The sequence below is a fragment of the Aotus nancymaae genome, unplaced genomic scaffold (assembly GCF_030222135.1).
Source record: "Aotus nancymaae isolate 86718 unplaced genomic scaffold, 86718_ANA_hifiasm-v0.15.2.pri h1tg000033l, whole genome shotgun sequence".
Taxonomy (NCBI): Eukaryota; Metazoa; Chordata; class Mammalia; order Primates; family Aotidae; genus Aotus; species Aotus nancymaae.
In genome coordinates, this window is record NW_026988447.1 from 33,822,160 (window position 1) to 33,830,353 (window position 8,194).

The following is an 8,194-nucleotide window of genomic DNA, read 5'->3' on the forward strand; positions in this document are numbered from 1 at the left end:
TTGTAGAGTTAATTTGAGCAAACAGCAATTTATGAACTGGGAAGCATCAACCCAAAAGAGGTTTAGTACTCTGATGAAACATCAGCTGCAAATATTTATAAACAGGGAAGTAAAACAAATAAATTCTTTGGTTACAGTTTCAAAATTGTTTTCTTTAGTTTACCTTGATAGGTCCTGTAACTGTATATTAATTGGCTGTTTTGGATTACCTAAGGTTATGTTTTGTTTTTCTGTAACATAAGCATTTAGCAGAAATGATCCAAGTTCAGTTTCACTTATGTCTGTAGTCTTAAGCAACATTAATGCTATTTTTTTTTGAAATGGAGTCTTGCTCTGTCACCCAGGCTGAAGTACAGTGGCACAATCTCAGCTCACTGCAACCTCTGCATCCTGGGTTCGAGTAATTCTCCTGCCTCAGTCTCCCGAGTAGCTGGGATTACAGGCATGCACTCATGCATGGCTAATTTTTTTGTATTTTTAGTAGATATGGGGTTTCACCATGTTGGCCAGGCTGGTCTGGAACTCCTGACCTTGTGATCAGCCCACCCTAGCCTCCCAAAGTGCTAGGATTACAGGCATGAGCCACTGTGCCTGGCCCGTTAAGGCTATTTAAGGCGTAGCTGATTTGTTTGCTCAGGAACTTTTCAGGCATGGTCTTCATTTTATTTTGCCTTAACACTTCACAGATGTTGAATCTACATTATCTTTCAACTTTGATGCCAATACCTAACTGTTAAGACTCAGTTCCTACAAAAGACTGTGATTGGTGTAGCTTAGACTATCTCCTAAATGTAATTTATTTTCTGGATTTTGATAGTAAGAGTTCAAGGAGTAAGGGTGGGATTGTGTAGAAACAGCCTGGTTTATGGATGAGGATAGTTCTCAGGAAGTAAACTAATGCCTCAGACTGTCTAATATAGATTTAGTACAGATAATTAGAACTTAAAAATTTTTTTTACTTGTAATTATTTGTGGAAAATAAAATTTTTGAAAAATTGAAAGCTCTAGAGCCTGGAACTCATGATTTAAGTCTCTGTTCTTCCAATCATGAAGAGCATAACCTTTGGTAATATAATGTATCTGTTACTGGGTCCTCATTTTCCAAATGGTTATACTGACAGTTTTATTGACTGTGTTGCATAGAATCTCTTCTAGGAAGCCTTTCCACTCAGGAGGCATCGAAGTGGTTGTTCTATATACATTATGTCTTAGCTCTTGTGACAGTGGTGGTGGTTGACTGAACAGAATGGAAACCCCTAAAGCCCAGCCACTTGTTTGGTGGGACAAAAAATTCTCGAATTCTCTTACCAATGCCAAGTGGAGGTGGCTCTTTGTGCAACTGGGCAAGGATTCCTGAGAATTTTTAGTTCCCATGAACTATACTGTCTCAACATCCTCACAGATGATGGGCTCTGTTTTATTATTGCAGTAAAACCTCTGTCTCACGTAAATTCTTTCTTCTAGCTAAAATAACTGTACTTAGAAAACAGAGAAAGTTATCACCATATAGACTATGTGCCAAACATTGTTCTAAATAAATTCTATATAATTCACTTAATCATCACATTACTTGTGCAACATAGGTGATATCATGATTTCTATTTTAACAAGTAAAGACCTTAAAACCCTGAGTTGAGCAGTATGTAAAAACTGATGAGCTTCGCTGGGGGGTGGTGGCTCAACCTGTATCCCCAGCAGTTTGGGAAGCCAAGGTGGGTAGCTCTCTGGAGCCCAGGAGTTTGAGACCAGCTTGGGCAACAGGGATAATCCCTGTCTCTACAAAAACAAAGTAAAACAAAAATTTTGTAGCAAGGCCTGGTAGCATGCACCTCTAGTTGCAGTTACTTGAGAGACTGGGAGGCAGGAGAATCCCTGGAGCCCGGGAGGTGGAAATGCCAACAAAAACTGTGTAATAAAAAGTGTCTTAGCATCAGAACAAGGTAAATGTTTCTGATATTAGTGTTATTTTCATTTTGAGATGAAAAGTGAACAAGATGAAGGAATTGATGATTTAGGAGTTTGAGGAGTTTGCCCAAGTCCACAAAACTAATTGATATTTAGTAGAAAATATGAATTCAAACAGATCTGGCTCCATATTAGGTGTTTTAAAAGTAATAGCTGTAGTTATTATGCCAAATAAAATAAAACAACCCATTTTTAAAGTGTTCTGTTTCAGAGACTTAGTTACATGTGTACTGCCTTGTGTTCAGCCCACATCTTCAACTGAAAAAATTGATTCCTATGTATGTGTCTCAAAAATCATATTCCTTTACTAGTGCATGCTACTTGACAAGTATCCAGTATATATAAAATACACATTAGGTATTCAGAGACAGAGCAAACTAGGTCAGATTTGTAGTTTTATTCATGGTGTGACTGTAACCAAATCACTTATTCATTCTACTCCAAGTATTGATGCAGAGATTATCATTACTTCCCAAGAGCACCCAGGAGCAGTGTCAGGAATGCTGGATTTCAGTGACCTTGGAGACTGTGTGTTGTCTTTCTCTTACAGTCCCCAAGGGGCAGTGTCTGCTACTATAAAAAGGGTTCTTATGGTTTTGAATTAGGATAGAGTGATGAATTTGAGATTTTTAACACACTCTTCCTTTTTTGTAATTTTGCTTAGGATCCATTAAGTGATGATTTTCAGGGGTAATTTAATGACTTATGATTGATATATTTATTACATAGAAATCAAACACAACAATGTGAATGCATTTAATACTACTCAACTATGCACTTGAAAGTTATGATGGTAAATTTTAGTCTGCATATTTTGCCACAATTAAAAATAAAAAATAGTACATTGAAATGTATTATGTTGAAATATTTATAAAACTAAAATCCACATACATATAATCTTGATTACACTATTCTTAATATTTAATTTAGTAAATAATAATTATATAAACTTAGAAGGGGACAAATAGCTTAATTTCTATATTTATTAAACAAATGGACATGATTTTATATTAGCCGACATTTTCTGCATTGGAATAGTTTTCCCTAAATATAGAATGACCATAGATTTAGTTATCATTACTGGAACAGTTTTGAAAATCAGAGAGGGTGTAAGGAACAGTCAGACCACAGCAGCACTTATAAGTTAAACCTGAGCCCATTCTCACTCTCTATATGCAATGATGAAACTGAAGCCCAGATTGTCTGAGTGCAAGGTGAAAGAGAATATAAGAGTAACAACATAGGCATTTAGTTTCTCAGAATTATCAACCAATTTTATTGTATTACCTTTGTTCTCTTCAAAAGCAATCACTTCTTGATACAAAACTAAAAGTTTGGGAATTAGTTTCTATATTAAAGCTTTACCAGTTAGTAATATAAAATTAAGAAATACCTAAAATAAAAATTTCAAAAATATTTTGCATATCTATTATCAGAATTATAAGCTATGTTTCTCCAAAGAAGAATGAAAATTATGATGATTAAAGTAAATACTTTATTTTTAATTAGAAATAATATAACATAGACTACTTTTGCTCTATTGGTTTTCCCTTTTGAAACTACAAAAGGACATACAACTAAGAACTATTTAAAAGTGTGTCAAATAAAACTCTTAAATAGTTTCCAGCTTAACTTAATTTTCTTTTACATTATAAGATTTAATAGTGGCATTAATTTGTCACAATGAATTTTTTTTTTTTTTGAGATGGAGTCTCACTCTGTTGCCCAGGGTGGAGTACAGTGACACAATCTTGGCTCACTGCAATCTCTGCCTCCTGGGCTCAAGAGATTCTCCTGACTCAGCCTCCAGAGTATCTAGGATTACAGGCATGTGCCACCACGTCCAGCTAATTTTTGTATTTTTAGTAGAGATGGGGTTTCACCATTTTGGCCAGGCTGGTTTCAAACTCCTGACCTCAAGAGATCCATCTGCATTGACCTCCAAAAGTGCTGGGGTTACAGGCGTGAGCCACCATGCCTGGCCTGTCACAAAGAATGGACATAGCAGAAGAATGTATTTGTTTTTCAGTAATGCTTATCATTTGCTTGTAGTCAAAATACCAAAGGAACATCATAGTGAAGTTTTTAATCTTAAAATGGTATAATATAAAATATCTAAAAGATTTCCTCAAAATTAGTAATTATCAAGTCACATAATTTTTGAGAGAAATATCTAATTGACTACTGCTTAGTTACTGTTATAAACATTGTATATCTTAAATGCAGTTCATCAACTAAATGATTCACAGATGAAATTAAAATACTAGATTATGCTTATGTTTATATTAGTATACAATTAATTTTTCAATGTTTACATATTGACATTTTAATGTATTTAAAAATTACATATTTAAGGGATTTTTAGGAGAGTCAGATTTTGCTAGATGCTGTTAAGTTACTAGACAAAAATAAATAGAAGTATGATATATTTTTTAGGTTTAAAAACAGTCTTATCCCAATATTTCTTTATGACAGCAATTGCCAATATTTTACTATCATGCTGAAATTGTGAATCTGTGAACGTATGAGTCACTAGTTTATTCCAGTATATGATCACAAAGTCTTGGCATGGATAATCAAAATGTTCCACAGTCGTATAAAATAAAAATGAATAAGGATATATTTCAATTTTTTCTTTAATTAAAAAATAAACCTATATATAATGATTAAAAAATTAGCAGAAAATTACTTAGTTACTATAATTATCAGTTTTTATGAAAAGAGATATTTTCCTCAGTATTGTACCAACTCTAGGGTTCAGTCTTATTCTATTGGGTTATCCAGACAATAAAGAAATAGAAAGCAGGGGAAAACATTTATGAAGAAAAGAAAACTTCTATTAAGAAAACTTCAAAAAAGAGTAAGATTTTAGAGCATTATAAGAGACAAGCAGATGTATTGGAAGAGGGTAGGAGGTATTCCTAAGGAGCTACCATGTGGGCAAAGACCTGTTTACAACGAGGAAAGGAAGTGTACCATGAAAATATATAGAAAAAAAGGATTTCTGCCAGAGAAACTAATGAGTATAAATGCTGTGAGGTCAGAGCAAAGTTATTGTTTTCTAAAGAAGCAGAAAGACTAGGGAGAGAATACCCACTGTCTGCTAGTGAGAAAGAATGGGTTTTCTTGTTACCTTGACTTAATCATTTCAAGTTACTGAGCTTCTGTTTCCTTAACTGCACAGTGAAGACATAAATCTGCCTTAACTACCTCAGGGTTATGTAGTGAAAATGTTTGTAAGAGCATGTTGAAAGTTGTAAAGGGCTATGAAAATCTAAGTTGTTGTTTTAAAACTATTTTATTACACAACATAACTCAGATAGTCTGAACCCCTGTACTTGGTAGATAATGCACACAGTAGAGATGTTCACTTGGTAAAATGGGCAAGAGTTAATAAACTTGATTTATTACATAATTTCAAAGAGGATTTAACCATTTAACCATTTTTATGCCTCTCAGCTTTCTTTTCTATGTCTTAGTTTACTCATTGATAAAAAAGAGAAATAAAACTCAATATATAGATTTGTGGTAAAAACTAGATAAGATACTATGAATAAAGTATGGTACTTAGCAGAGTTCTTAGAATATATTAATTACCAAATAATCGTAGCTTTAATAGAGATAATTGTCCATTTACGATGATTATGATCATGATATGTTGTACTAAAATACATTTAATGCCATAAATTCCTATGTAAGGTTCTTAATCACTGATGGAGAACATATACTATAAAGCAATCATAGATAACAAATAAAATAAATTAAAACCACTATATTTGGAAATCAATAGTGAATGTTTCAGAATAGTAGAGGCACTGAACTGATAAACACATTCACATTTCTAAGAATGTTGTTTTGATTAACCAAAATAATTAAATACACACATCACCGGCTTTTAATTTAAAAAGACAATTATATTATTTCATAGACCTCTTGAATCATAACAAATATGATAGTTTTATTTGTCCAGTAAAATTATTTGAATTAAAATAGTTCAACAGTTAGAAGCACAGTATGTATTTCTGTAAAGGATGCAAAAATGTGTAATTTTAAAATTTGACAAATATGTATTTAGCAGCTAATCTGTATTAAGGTTTCCAGATAAAATCTTGAAATAAAATTTTTTCCACAGTTACTATCACCTTCTAATTTGTACACATTATTATAATGTAGTGTACTAAGTTAAGTGAAAGAAAAGTATATAGAAATAAGGCTGTGATGCGACACCGATTAAGGAAATATCTTTCAAAAGTGAAAGTAAAATACAGACTTTTTAGACCTGCAGAAACTGAAATAAGTTTTCATCTGAAGACTTGTGCCACAAGAAATGTTGAAGAAGTTATTCTTTTAAGACAGAAGAAAAATGACACGAGGTGGAAATATGGATTTACACTATAGAAATAAATGAGCAATGGAAATGGTAATTCTAGGGGAAATATCAAAGACCTTTCTTTTGATTTAAATCAATTCAAAAGATAATTGTTTAAATATACGAGATACATAACATATATATCTTAACACATATATATATAAATATATATGTCAACACACACATATATTAACATATATAAACACTCATATAGACATTCATATAACATATAAACCTTCATGTTAAATATATAACATGTGTTAACATATATATATGTATAAATGTATATATTGACATATATGTCCAATATATGTTAATATGTTTATGTGTATATATGTTAACATATATTGGACATATATATGTGTGAGTTGTATGACAATAGTGTAATAAAGACCAAATGGAGAGAAATTGAAAATTTCTTCTATGATAAGATTGTTGTACTATACATGAAATACTATAATATCAATTGGAATTAGGCTGTATTAAATTAATGATCAATACCATAAACCCAAAAGAAACCAATAAAATGAGAAAATAAAGAATATACATAATAAACCAACAAAGGAAATGAAATAAGAAAATTTATTAATCAAAAAATGTAGAAAAAGACTAAAAAGAGAGCAAAGAAAATTTATGGCAAATAGAATCCAAAAGCAAGATCATAGTCTTAGTACTCATAGAAATAGACAAATTAAATTCAAGTGTTCCAAATAATACAAATAAATAAGAAAAATTGTCAGAAAAAAATTGAATTAAAAAGTTTGAATGAAAATAAAAACAAGAAAGACCTAACGATGCTTGCTACAAAAAGTTAACTTTAAATAACAAGACATTATTAACAAGTAATAAAGACATTGAAAAGGAAACAAGGGAAAAATATGCTATTCTAACTTTAGGTAGAAGAATGTTAGAGAATAAAAAAATCAAGTCACAGGATGAGATAAAATATTTGCAATGGAAATATCTGAACAGGACTTATATCTGGAATATATTAAAGATTCTCAAAACTTAAAACACATTAAATGAATAAAAATTATCCAAAGATACTTCATTAAAGAGAATACATAGAGAAAGAGATGAAAAGCATATGTAAAGATTTTCAATATTACTCAGGAAAAGCAAATCGAAACCACAATAAATACCACTACACTTCTATTAGAATGGCTCTACAGACTGTCTATATCAAATGATAGTATGAATGTGTTGGAACTGGAAATGTTATACACCACTGGTGGGAATGTAAAATGGTGCAAGATTCAGAAAACAGTTTGACAGTTTCTTATAGTGTTAAACACATATCTACCATAAAATCCAGTCATTTCCAATATAGGCATTTACCCAAGGTGAATGAAAGCATGCATTCATAACAAATACTTGTGCACAAGTGTTCATAGTAGTTTTTTTTGTAATAACTTTAAACTGGAAATGGCTCATATGGCAGTCAACAGATAAAAAGTTAAGTTATGTAATATTCACATAATGGAAGACTTTGCAATTATAAGAGATTTAACTATTGATACACAACAACATAAATGAATCTCAAAATGATAATGCTGAGTACAAGAAGTCAGAAAGAATAATGCGTAATTCCATTTACATAAGTATTTAGAAACTGTAAACCAACATAGTACAGAAAGATGAACAGTGTTGTCCTGGGGAGGTGGAAGGATATGGAAGGCAGGAGGGTGGGATTACAAGAGACATGAGGCAGTATGGAGATGATGCATGTTCACCTTCTTGATTATGGTGAGGATTCCTTGTGTGTAGACATGTATCAAAATTTGCCAGTGGTGCTTTTTAATTGTGTTCAGTCTATTAATATCAATTTTACCTGTATAAAGCTGTGATATTTTTTAAAAT